Raw genomic sequence first — 12,901 nt, 5'->3', positions numbered from 1 at the left:
TGATTTAATATATGTCACTTGAAGTACACAGTCACTTATACTGACTAAATTCTTCTTCTATACCATCCAACAGGCTGTCTAGCCTACAATCCTGTTGGGAATACTTTGCGGCTAATTCTACTTGGTCATACACCAAACTGACGGGGATCTCCTTCCCGTCAGGCCCCACAGGTCCGACCTCGGCCATGTGGTTAGGGTCAGCCTTGGTATACCGTGTCTTCACCATGGCCCAGGCTTCCCTCGCACCTTGTCGGCAGGATGATATCTTCCATAATCGGAAGCGCCGCCGCGCTCCCTTGAGCTTCTCTACAAGCTCCCCCATGCCTCCTGGCAGAGAGACGGATGGCCACAAGGCTTGGGCAATGCCCTGCATCACCTGCCGAACTTGTTCGTGCAGTTGTGAGAGCTCTGGCAGAAGATCACTCGCGGACCCAGGCATCTCCTCCTCAGGACGACCCATCAGCATATCTGCAGATATAAGTCTGTTAGCCGGTTTCTTCGCCGAACTCTTTAAAGGTTCGTTCAAGCACTTACTGAAAATGCCGCGTCGAAGCCTCTTATTCTCCTTTACGGAGTCAGCAAGCTGGGCCCGAACATCCTTCAGTTCCACGCCCAGCTGGATATTGGCATCTTGGAGATTGTTTTTCTCCTGCCTAACCTTTTTAAGCACGCGCTCACCAGCCTTTAGCTGTCGTTGGGCATGCGGCTCGTTCCCTATCACGACCTCCGGATTCACTCCGGAGTCATCTGCAGAATCTATTGTTAGATTTGCATGCATGCCGCATACTATCTGGTACCTGTCATTCTTTGCAATAGAGACAAGTGTTACCAGAGGGGGCCTTCTCGGACTCCTTCAGCGCGGCACCTGCGGCCCATAGCTGGGCTTTGCACTCTTCCAGCTCTTGAGACAATTGGGTATTCTTCTCTATAAGAACCTGCACAAATAATGATCCTTAAATCAGTTGTGTCAACTGTTTCAAGTCTCAGGGGCTACTGATATATATAATTATCAGATTTTCTTACCCGTATATCCTTTACATACTAGTCCGTGGCTCTGGCAAGACCATTTTGAGCAGCACGGATATACGCGTCTCCTGAGTTGAAGGCATCAAACGCCTCTTGGGAGAAACAAGCGTCACAGAGTACGGCCCGGCGACGCCTGTGATTCATAGCGCTCTCCACTTCAGAATTTGTAGCGGATAGCCTATCTGCATCCTCTGTAGGAGGAACATCCGGCGTTTGCCCCGTGTTAGCTTCCGCCTCTATGTCCGGCCCTGGAGCCCGACTGGTGGAGGCATGATCGGCAACCTCTCCGGATATAGTCCGGCGAGCGTTTTTCCCACTAGGAAACGTGCATGTTATTATATTTTAAAAGACGACAACCACGGAGCGAGGTTCTGTATCATACCTTTGCGACGATGTCTCAGTCCTGACCGCCTTCCTTTTTAGCCTACCCGGCTTTGGTGCCCCTTGTTGGCGAGTCACTGCGGGTTCGGCATGGCGTCCTGAGGGCCTTCCCTGTAAGACACCATATGTGTACGGTAGGTGAAGTGCAGAAAAGGGGATCCTTCTCGGAAGTTGGGACTCCAGTTTTACTTACATGCGATGCAGGGAGTAGCCGAGGATAGTCGGCTATGATGGCCACCATGGCATCATCGCAGCTCAATTGATAGAATGTCCTGTCGATCAGCTCCACAAATATGTCCGGATCCTCTTCGAGTCCGGGATCGAGGGCCCGGTCAGGGTCCTCTGGTTGTGGAGCGGGCTGTGGACCTCCCTTACGGCTTTTCGCAGTTCCTGCCATGAAACGGCAAGGTAAGTACTTATGACAAAGAATGTGGGAAGGTTGGGAGTAAAAAGTGACAGCTCACCTAGCTTGGAGGGTTGTACAAGGAGAATCCATCCCGTGGCTTAATGCGGATGAACTCCTCTTCCTCTCCCTTGTACAAATCGGACAGGATTTTTATTAGAGCAGCAGATGAGTCCGGTCCCTTACGACCGCAGCGGGTGGCATCATCTTCTCCGTTAAAGGGCCACATGGGATGCCCTCGATATTGAAGTGGCTGTACCCCCCGCATTATACATATTGACATAACCTCGATTATTGTCAGTCCTGATTGAGCCAGCATTTTTATCCGGCCCATCAGGTAAAGGACTTCTCTGTTATCTTCCTCCTGAGGGCTCCGAGGGCGCCAGCTGCGGCGTTTCTTCAGGGAAGCGTTGTCAAACTCAGGGAGGCCCATCCGAATAGGGTCTAGAAGGGGGACATCCTCCATATAAAACCACTCTGAAGGCCAGTCCTCGGATGTCTTCTTCGGAGTACCAGACAGGTATCCGGTCCCGGCGATGCGCCATTTTTCGGCTCCGCCCACTTGGTACAGTGACCCCTCCTGTGTACGGGGTACGAGGCAGAATAGCCTCTTCCATAGCTCGAAATGAGCTTCACAGCCCAGAAACAGCTCGCAAAGGGCGACATAGCCAGCAATGTGTAATATGGAGGCGGGAGTGAAATTATGCAGCTGGAGGCCATAGAACTCCAGGAGCCCGCGGAGGAACGGATGAATTGGAAATCCAAGCCCTCTTAATAAGTAAGGGACAAGGCATACCAGCTCCCCCATGGATGGGCTGGGAAAGATCTCCGCTTGCTCCCCGCCGTTATAGGTGGCGAGCCCGGCTCGAACGGGGACCATATATGCTGGAGGGAGAAACCCCTGGGTCTGTAACTCTACTAATTGGCTGTGGGGGACGGAACACTTCTTCCAATTGCCGGGCTTAGGGCTACGGGAGCGAGAGGAGGAGCTGCGACGGCCGGCCATGTTGGAATGGATTTTTTCCGGGCGCGCTCCGGGATACTCGCTGTGGGAGGAACCCGCCTTGCAATGCCGAAGACAATCTGCGCGCCAGACTCATCGTCATTGAAGCCTGGTTCAGGGGCTACTGAGGGAGTCCTGGATTAGGGGGTCCTCGGACGGCCGGACTATATCCTTTGGCCGGACTGTTGGACTATGAAGGTACAAGATTGAAGACTTCGACCCGTGTCTGGATGGGACTCTCCTTGGCGTGGAAGGCAAGCTTGGCAATACGGATATGTAGATCTCCTCCCTTGTAACTGACTCTGTGTAACCCTAGCCCCCTCCGGTGTCTATATAAACCGGAGGGTTTAGTCCGTAGGACGACAACAATCATACCATAGGCTAGCTTCTAGGGTTTAGCCTCTACGATCTCGTGGTAGATCAACTCTTGTAATACTCATATCATCAAGATCAATCAAGCAGGAAGTAGGGTATTACCTCCATCGAGAGGGCCCGAACCTGGGTAAACATTGTGTCCCCTGCCTCCTGTTACCATCCGCCTTAGACGCACAGTTCGGGACCCCCTACCCGAGATCTGCCGGTTTTGACACCGACAGGCGTCACCACCAGAGCCTTTGGCAGACGAAGACTACTTTTGTCAGGATAGCTTGTACTAGTTGTCTCCCTTCAAACTGGCCGTTGTGGAACCCCTTCCCACTCAATATTTGGGAAGAGGACCAGGGCCTCCATAAATAAGACTAGCCACCACAGAAGGAGGGGACGGAGCCTCGGGCATCTGATCTTGAGCCGATCCTCACCCGCACATCGAGCACAAGAACACCTCAACCTCAGGAGCTTGTTCTTCCCCTTGTAAATGTTCATCCTCAGCCCAAGAGGCAATCCACCACCACCACACTGGAGTAGGGTATTACACCACAAAGGTGGCCCGAACCAGTATAAATCTTGTGTTCTTTGTGTTGCGAGTTTGTCGAGTTAGCCCTTGAGATCTTAGCAAAGCTAGGACGTGGATCGGTAGGGGGAGAACTTCGCACGCACCCCAGAGTTCGAACCTTAAGGGTTTTGCCGGAACCCGAGATCCGACATTTGGCGCGCCAGGTAGGGGTGCGCCGTAGTTTCCCTCCCGTCGATCTGCCCTCCGCCACCATCGCACTCCACCCTCATGGCAGGCGTCTCGCACCCGGCTCTGACGGCAGACACCGACGACGGGGCCAGGGGGCTCCAAGCCCTGGCCCCCGCCTTGCGGCGGGTGCAGTGGCCGCCCAAGTTCAAGCCGGAGATGCCGCCGCGCTACGACGGCGCGGCGGACCCATCAGCTTTCCTGCTGGCATATGAGGAGGTCGTCCTCGAGGCCGGGGGTGACGACAAGGTCATGGCCAACTAGTTTCCCATGGCCCTCACCGGCGCGCCGCGCGCTTGGCTGCTCAACCTCCCCGGATCCATGGTGGCATCTTGGGAGGAGCTGCGCGGCCTCTTCACTCCGCGCTACGCGGCACCGGTGCACCACGCGGTCGCGGCCCTGCTAGGCGGCTCTCCGGCACCGCCTTCAGATTGCCACATCAAGCCATTCCTTCGCCAAATCGGCGCCGCTTCCACGCGCTCGGGGGCTCCACCGGGCTAGGCTGCGCCCGTGGCCGACCTCACCTTTGACTTGGAAGACCACCCCGTCACCACCGCCGGCTCGGGTATGCTCCCGATGCTTTGCACGCCCACTATTTGCAACGTGGCCGTTACCAAGACCCTCATCGACGGCGGCGCCGGCCTCAACGTGCTCTCCGTGGAGGCCTTCAGCCTTCTTCACGTACCGCTCGAGCGGCTCAGCCTCAGCAAGCCTTTCTCAGGAGTTGGCGGCGGCGCCGCCCACTCCCTGGGGCAGATTCGCCTCCCTGTCACCTTCGGCACGCACGACAACTACCGCACCGAGCTGGTCGACTTCGACATCGCCCGCATCGGCCTCCCGTACAACGCCATCCTCGGGTACCCAGCTCTAGCCCAGTTTATGGCAGCAACCCATCCGGCCTACAACCTCATGAAGATGCCTGGAAGCAAGGGCGTCCTCACCATCAAGGGAGACGCCAAGGAGGCCCTGACGGCGCTCAAGCTTGCCCTCAAGACCGCCGCGGCGGCACAGCCCGCCGGTGCGGGCACCTCCGAGGCCAAGGGCACCGCACCAACCAAGAAGAAGCAGCTATTCACCCAAGACAAGGCGGAAACCAAGCAGGTGCCGGTCGATGAGGACGGGTCCTCGGGAGCCACCTTTACCATAGGTGCCGACCTCGACCCAAGCCAAGAGGAATCACTGGTGAAGTTCTTGCGCGCAAACAAAGAGATATTCACATGGGAACCCAAGCAGCTGGTGGGGGTCCCGAGAGAGGTGATTCAGCATCACTAGAGGGTGTGCCCCAATGTACGCCCTGTGAAGCAGCGGGCGAGACGGCAGTCCACGGAGAAGCAGGCCTTCATCGTCCAAGAAACCCACAAGTTAGAGGTGGCGGGTGCCATTCACGAGGTCCGGTACCCCAAGTGGCTGGCAAACCCCATTGTTGTGCCAAAGAAAGGCGGGAAGGAGCGAATGTGCGTCGACTTCACCAACCTCAATAAGGCCAACCCCCAAGATCCGTTCCCACTTCCACGCATCGACCAGATCGTCGACTCCACCGCCGAGTGCGACCTGCCGTGCTTCCTGGATGCGTTCTCGGGGTATCACCAGATCAAGATGGCGGTAGAAGATGTAGAAAAGACAGCCTTCCTGACCCCGTGTGGGGTGTACTACTACACTTGCATGCCCTTCGGACTGTGTAACACGGGCGCAACCTTTCAGCGGTTGATGCACATCGCCTTAGGGCGGCAGCTCGGGAGGAACGCGGAGGCCTACGTCGACGATATTGTGGTGAAGTCTCGGGAGGCCAGAACCTTGATCCAAGATTTGGAGGAGACTTTCGCAAGCCTGCGGCAGGTGAACTTGCGGCTTAACCCGGAGAAGTGTGTGTTTGGTGTCCCTTCCGGCAAGCTGCTGGGTTTCCTCGTGTCCCACAGAGGGATCGAGGTGAACCCAGAAAAGATCAAGGCTATTGAAGACATGAGCCCGCCACAGACCCTCAAGGAAATGCAGAAGCTGGCTGGTCGGGTGACTGCATTGGGGCGCTCCATCACCAAGCTGGGGGAGCGCGCCCTGCCCTTCTTCAAGCTGATGAAGAAGAAGGGCCAGTTCGAGTGGACCCCGGAGGCCGACCGAGCTTTTCAATACCTCAAGAGATACCTAGCCAGCCCTCTGGTGATGGTGGCGCCACGGCCCCTGGAGCCCCTAGTGCTTTATCTTGCCGCCACCCCATACTCTGCCGGCGCGGCTCTGGTGGCGGTTCGGGAAGAGCGCCAAGCCAAGGGCGCGTCACGACAAGCTACGCCGCCAGCCAAGACGACGCATGATCATGAAGGCGCCGCAAGAACCGTAGCAGCATCCACATAGGACCAAGCTCGGCAGGATGACGCCGCTGAGACCCCAACAAGCGATCAAGTGTCAGGGGCTCCACTACCTCAGGAGAGACCCCGACTCCCGCAGGACACGAGCCTCACCGATGCGCCAGCTCTCGTCGAGCACCCGGTGTATTTCGTCAGCACGGTGTTGCGGGACGCAAGGGCATGGTATCCCATGCCTCAGAAGCTCTTGCTCGCACCGTGCAGCTCTGCTTTCAGCGGGGCAAGAAGGTCTCCAACAACATCGCAGAATATGAAGGCCTCATAGCTGGCCTGAAAGCTGCTGCAGCTCTGGGGGTGAAGCGCCTCACCGTTAGGGGTGACTCGTAGCTCCTCGTCAACTTCTCCAACAAGGTATACGAGCCGAAGGACGAGCACATGGAGGCGTACCTCGCGGAGGTGCGCAAGATGGAGAAGCAGTTCCTGGGCCTGGAGTTGCAGCACGTGCCCGCGCGGCACCAACAAGGAAGCTGACGACATCGCTAGGAGGGCATCCAAGTGGCAGCCCCAAGAGCCTGGCGTCTTCGAGGAGCGGCTCCTCAATCCATCGGCGACACCACCGCTCTCAAGGACAGCTCAGCCCCGGGAGGAGCTCCCGCAGCCGCCTGCCGCAGGAGCCCCAGCCTGTGGCCCGACTTCGGGAGCGCGCCTACTCTTGGCGCTTGAGCCCCAGGAGGGATGCTGGACCAAGGAACTCAAGGAATACCTGATGCAAGGGGTGCTGCCGGAGAAGGAGGAGGACGCGGAGCGCGTGGCCCGGCAAGCCACGGCATACTGCATTCAGGACGGTGAGTTGTACAGGAAGCGACCAAAAAACATTTCACTGTGTTGCATCTCCAGGAATCAGGGGAAGGAGTTGCTATCCGACATACATGCTGGGGATTGCGGGCACCACTCGTCATCACGGACACTCGTCGGCAAGGCATTCCACAGCGGATTCTACTGGCCCACGGCGCTCAACGACGCAACCGAGCTGGTGAAGTCCTGTGGAGCCTGCCAGTTCCACGCCAAGCAGATCCATCAGCTGGCTCAGGGCCTCCAGACCATCCCACTCACATGGTCGTTCGCGGTCTGGGGGCTGGATATCTTGGGCCCGTTCCCTCGAGCACCTGGGGGATACTGCTACCTCTATGTCGCCATTGACAAGTTCACCAAGTGGGCGGAGGTGGAAGCCGTCCGCACCATCCCAGCGGGCTCTGCGGTCAAGTTCATCAAGGGTCTCGTGAGCCGTTTCGGGGTCCCCAACTGCAACATCACTGATAACGGCTCGCAGTTCACTAGTAATCTCTTCAAGACGTATTGTGCTAACCTTGGAACGCAGATCTGCTACGCTTCGGTGGCTCACCCCAGGAGCAATGGTCAGGCCGAACACGCCAACACAGAGGTCCTGAGGGGCCTCAAGACCAGGACCTTCAAGAAGAAGCTCGAGGCCTACGGCAGGGGCTGGTACGATGAGCACCAGTCCGTGTTGTGGTCCATCCGCACCACCGCCACCAAGCCAACGGGCGAGACCCCGTTCTTCCTCATCTACGGAGCAGAAGCGGTCCTCCCTCACGAGGTCAAGCATCGCTCTGCACGGGTCTTGGCGTTTGATGAAGCGCAACAGGACGCCACACGGGGGATGGACCTCGTGCTGGGGGAGGAACGCCGCCGCGAAGCCGCACTGCGGGCGGCAAGGTATCAGCAGGCGCTGTGGCGATACCACTGTCGCAACATCCACTCTAGGACGCTCGAGGTGGGTGACCTCGTCCTGAGGCGGGTCCTCTCCAGGGAAGGGCTGCATAAACTCTCACCCCTGTTGGAGGGCCCGTTCAAGGTCGTCCATGTCTCCAGGCCTGGCGCCGTGCGCCTGGAGACACAGGACGGGGTACCCATCCAGAACGCCTGGAACATCTAGCACCTCCGGAAGTTCTACCCATGAAGAAAGGCCCAGTGCCTGTGAAGATCGCCGCCCGTGACATCTCACGTAATAACGAGTGGGGTTGTACATGCCCCGGAGTCTTAGGAGTGCCGCCCTTGGGCCTCGGGGGCTCCCTCCCACGTCTTAGTGGCAGCACTTAGCTCCGCGCTAGTGAGAAGACTTGAAGACTAGACTAGGTGCCGGACGCGGCTTTTCATTTGCTTTCCGTAGTTGGCTCGTCTCCTTTTAATTGGAATTTTCTTCTGGTGTTCCTTGCTGATTTGGTTCCGTCGCCTTTCGCCGCTATTTTCGACCCCGGTTTAACCTGTTCTCTCTCTTGCATTCCTTGCGAGGGGGCTAGGCAGGTGCCCTCACGAGCGTTTTTCCTTTTCTCTGCCTTCCGTCTGTTTTTTCGCGAGGCACCCTCGTTCGAGCCCACAAGCTGGCGCATTTCTCCTGATCCGTGCCCCTCGGGTACCACGATGTGAACCGCTGGGTCAAGACTCGGGTGAACGATAAGCCTCCTAGCAAGCTTCCTAACGAATTTTTTGCAGTTCCTAAGCGCCCACCGAGTCAAGGAAGGCCTTGACAGGCGCCAGGAAACAAGTGCCTCGTGAAGAGGTGGCTACCCCAAGTGCGCTAAGCTAAGTCGTCTCCACGCAAAACAATGGCACAGCACAGAAACGATAAGCATAACATAGTGATTGGGGAATCATGGTTCGATACACACCCCTCCGGGGCCCATACTGGTTTCTTTTTTATGCAGGAAGAAAAGGAAGAACAAGATAAAAGCGGCGCCTACCCCTACAGTGGTTCATGGGGACGGGCTCTTGGCAATGTCCTGAGCTCAACCGGACCCCTCCTCCCGCTTCACGGAGGCGCGGCGACGAGACGGCCCGCTGCCACCTTCAAAGCGGGCGCGGCGGCGTGGTGGCTGGTCGTAGCCACCACAGCTGGAGCTGTCGCTAGGGGAAGAGCCACCATAGCTGGACGAGACGCGGTCGGCGCCAAGGGCGGGTTCGCCCACCTCCTCATCCCGACCATCACCAAGGCCGAGCACCTCCTCGCCGTCGTTCACCTCGGGGCAGCACCCGGCGCGGCGACCATCTTCCCCAAACACCCTCACGTAGAGGGTCGCATCACCGTCGTACTTGAAATGGAGGGTACACCGCCTGCCTAGGCCGCGCGCGCAGGCGAACGTCTGCCAACCACGGGCCAGAGCTATGTTGCCCGTGACGGAGACCTCGACCGCACCCCAAGAAGCCCTGCTGCAACAACCGTCCGCCTGCAGCCAGAGCCCACCTGGACCGAAGGCTGGCAGCTCGTCAGCGAAGAAGCGCGGGAGCTGAAGCCAGTTGCCGGCCGGGTCATCCGACCAGACGACGAACTCCGGCAGCACCTCTGCCGAGTGGAAGCGCGGCCGGGGAGGCCGTGCAACCATGGCACGTCTCCTCTCATCGGCAGGGCTGCCACGATCGGAACGACCCCTGCCACGCGCGGCGGCGCCACCGTGGGAGCGAGGGGCCGTGACGGGAGTCGCGGTGTGCTTGCGGGGACGGCCACGTCCATGCTTGGGCGCCGGGGAGCCGGGCCCCTCGCGAGGGGCCTTCCCCTTCTCCGCGGCAGAGAACCTCTTCGACGGCGCCATTGGTGTCAGCGGTGGAGCAGAGGAGGAGAAGCAAGCGGAATGCGAAGAGATGGGCGACGGGGGCTTTGCCCCCCTCCCCATTTATAGCAAGAGAAGGCCAACCAGCGCCCCCCACGATCATAGGTAATGATGGTTTTCCCTTGCATGTAGCAGGGACTTGTCAAGTCGGGCAGTTGCCGAGACAGCGTGGGGAAGCAGAGACGCCCACTTCCAATCAACCGCCACGCGTCGACCAAGGCCGCAGGCTATTGGGTCCCGCGGCGCTCCGCACTTGACCTTTGGCTTCGCCTCGAAGCCAAGCCCAAGCGCGCCTTGGGCCCGGGGGCTACTGTCGGCGTTCTGGGAACGGGGGTCCCCAGACTTGCCTGCCTGCGGCCCGTGGCGTGGCTCTGCAAGTGGGCCTGTACGGCCCATATTCACCAACAAGCATTCAAGACCCTCGCGAGGGGCCAAGCCTCGAGAGGCGGATGAAACAGGATCTCCTCAGGAGCGGCCTCACCAGGTTGGCTCGCGAGGGGCGGAGAGATCAAGGCAAGGCAAACCTTGCGAGGTTCTCGTGACGTGAGCCATGACGACCGAGACCAGGCGGGTGCCAGCGCGCACAGTGTCCTTGTTTCCTCTTTGACGCTAAGGGGGCAAGCGCAGGCGCGGAGTACCGAGGCGTCAAGCAAAGGTTTCCATATCAGTGCAATGAGACCAAGACCAGCAGGACGGCAAGATGGAGGTCACCGTGGAGCCCAAGGCGGCGTCACCACCAGAGCCTTTGGCAGGCAAAGACTACTTTTGTGAGGATAGCTTGTACTAGTTGCCTCCCTTCAAACTGGCCGTTCTGGAACCCCTTCCCGTTCAATATTTGGGAGGAGGACCAGGGCCTCTATAAATAAGACTAGCCACCATAGTAGGAGGGGACGGAGCCTCAGGCATCTGATCTTGAGCCGATCCTCACCCGCACATCAAGCACAAGAACACCTCAACCTCAGGAGGCTGTTCTTCCCCTTGTAACTGTTCATCCTCAGCCCAAGAGGCAATCCACCACCACCACACTTGAGTAGGGTATTACACCACAACGGTGGCCCGAACTAGTATAAATCTTGTGTTCTTTGTGTTGCGAGTTCGTCGAGTTGGCCCTTGAGATCTTATAAAAGCTAGGACGTGGATCGGTAGGGGGAGAACTTCGCGCGCACCCCAGAGTTTGAACCTTAAGGGTTTTGCCGGAACCCGAGAACCGACAGCTGAAGCTGGTCATACGGCACTTAGAGGTTGTCGAACGTGTCGACGGACAGGACGTTGAGCCCCGCGCCACCATCGATGAGGGTCTTGGTGACTTGCACGTTGCTGATGACTGGTGAACAAAGCATCGGGAGGGCGCCAGCGGTAGCCGCACACTTGAGCTGATCCGCCGAGCTAAAAGTGATGGCACACTAGGACCATCTGAGCGGGCGTGCGGCCTCGAGCTTGGGGAGGACTGCATTCACTTCACGAGCAAACTGTTTGAAGATAAGTTGAGAGGCTAGGGCTTGAGCTCCGCCCAATATGCAGGTGATAGCACGCGGCTCCTTGAAGCCCCCAGCCCCCTCGTCTTGATGGTGGTCGTCATTCCTTCTTGGTGGTGGCGGTAGTGGGGGAAGACCAGCGTTGCCCTAAGGATGCTCCTCACGAGGCTAATCCCTCCAGGCGCCCTCGCGAGGCTGATCCTGCCAGCGGTCCTCGCGAGGCCGGTCGCGCCACTCCTGGCGCGGGCCACGGTCATCCCAGCATTCGCGACCACGTCCTCCTCCTCGGTCGTAGCCCCGTTCATTGCGCTTGGGGCATCGACCGAAGCGTCCTTCTCGAATGGCTCTGAGCTCTTGACAGTTGCTAGTGTTGTGGCTAGGCAGGTTGTGGAATGCGCAGAAGGGTCGGCTACTCTTGGATGACTCAGGCTAGTCTATGCCGCGCTTGGTGTCTGGCTCCGCCGCAAGCACGGTTGCTCCCTTGCGCTTCACGTCCTTGGCCTTGGCTTTCTTCTCCTCCGGGTCGGCAGCCGGGAGCTCGAGGAGGGAGAGGCGCCCCTCCTCAGCTCTTGCGCACTTGGTCACCAGGTTGAACAGCTCCAGAGACGTGCACAGCTCCTCGTGGATGGGGAGCTCCTCCTTCTTCTTGACGTCGCGGACGCCATCAGAGAACGCGGAGATGATAGCCTCGTCCGTCACCTTGGGGATATTGAGGCGAACGTTGTTGAAGCGCTGGATGTACTCCTAGAGGGTCTCTCCTGGTTGTTGCTTGACGCGGCGTAGGTCACCCGTGGCCGGTGGGCGATCGCGAGTGCCCTGGAAGTTGGCAACGAAACGGCCACGCATCTCGCTCCAGGAGGAGATCGAGCCTGGAGGCAAGTTCAGGAGCCAGGAGCGGGCACCATCCTTGAGAGCCATGGGGAACTAGTTCGCCATGACTTTCTCGTCGCCGTTGGCCGCCTCGATGCTTAGCTTGTAGAGCTCCAGGAACTCCGCAGGGTCGGGGGTGCCGTCGTAGCGAGGGGGCAGATCCGGCTTGAACTTGCCCGGCCAGGCGACGCTACGCAGCTAAGGGGTGAAGGCGCGGCAGCCTGCCATGGTCACCGGGACTCTGCGCTGGTGGGGAACTTGTCCTTGAAGGGGTCCGCGCACCGCCACCGCAGGCGGCACGCGGTCTTGCCATGGTGGCACAGGGAGCGCGGGGACGTTTTCTCATGGCCGAGAGACTTCTTGACAGCTTCTCTCTTCTTGCACGGGCGCCAGACGCGGTAGGCCGCGCCGTGGCCGCGTGCCTTGGCGCCAAGACTCCGTCTTGGGGCAGAGGTGGTGGAGGCGCTCCATGGGCCACGCCGCCCGCGGCTGGCGGAGGACGAGGCAGTGAGAGGGACGGCGCAGGGGAGCCCCCTACAGCGCTGACAAGCTCGGCGATGCGGTTGAGCCAGTCCTCGTAGAGGTCGTCGACGGGGCGGTAGCGCAGGAGCTTGCGCGCCATGCACAGCGCGGCCTGCGCGTCCATGGAAGTGCGACGAGCGTGGGATGACGAACCGGCTGGGGTCAGTGATGGAGTGGCGGTGCG

Source organism: Aegilops tauschii, chromosome 3, assembly GCF_002575655.3.
Source record: "Aegilops tauschii subsp. strangulata cultivar AL8/78 chromosome 3, Aet v6.0, whole genome shotgun sequence".
Taxonomy (NCBI): Eukaryota; Viridiplantae; Streptophyta; class Magnoliopsida; order Poales; family Poaceae; genus Aegilops; species Aegilops tauschii.
Note: the sequence above shows the minus strand (reverse complement) of the source record.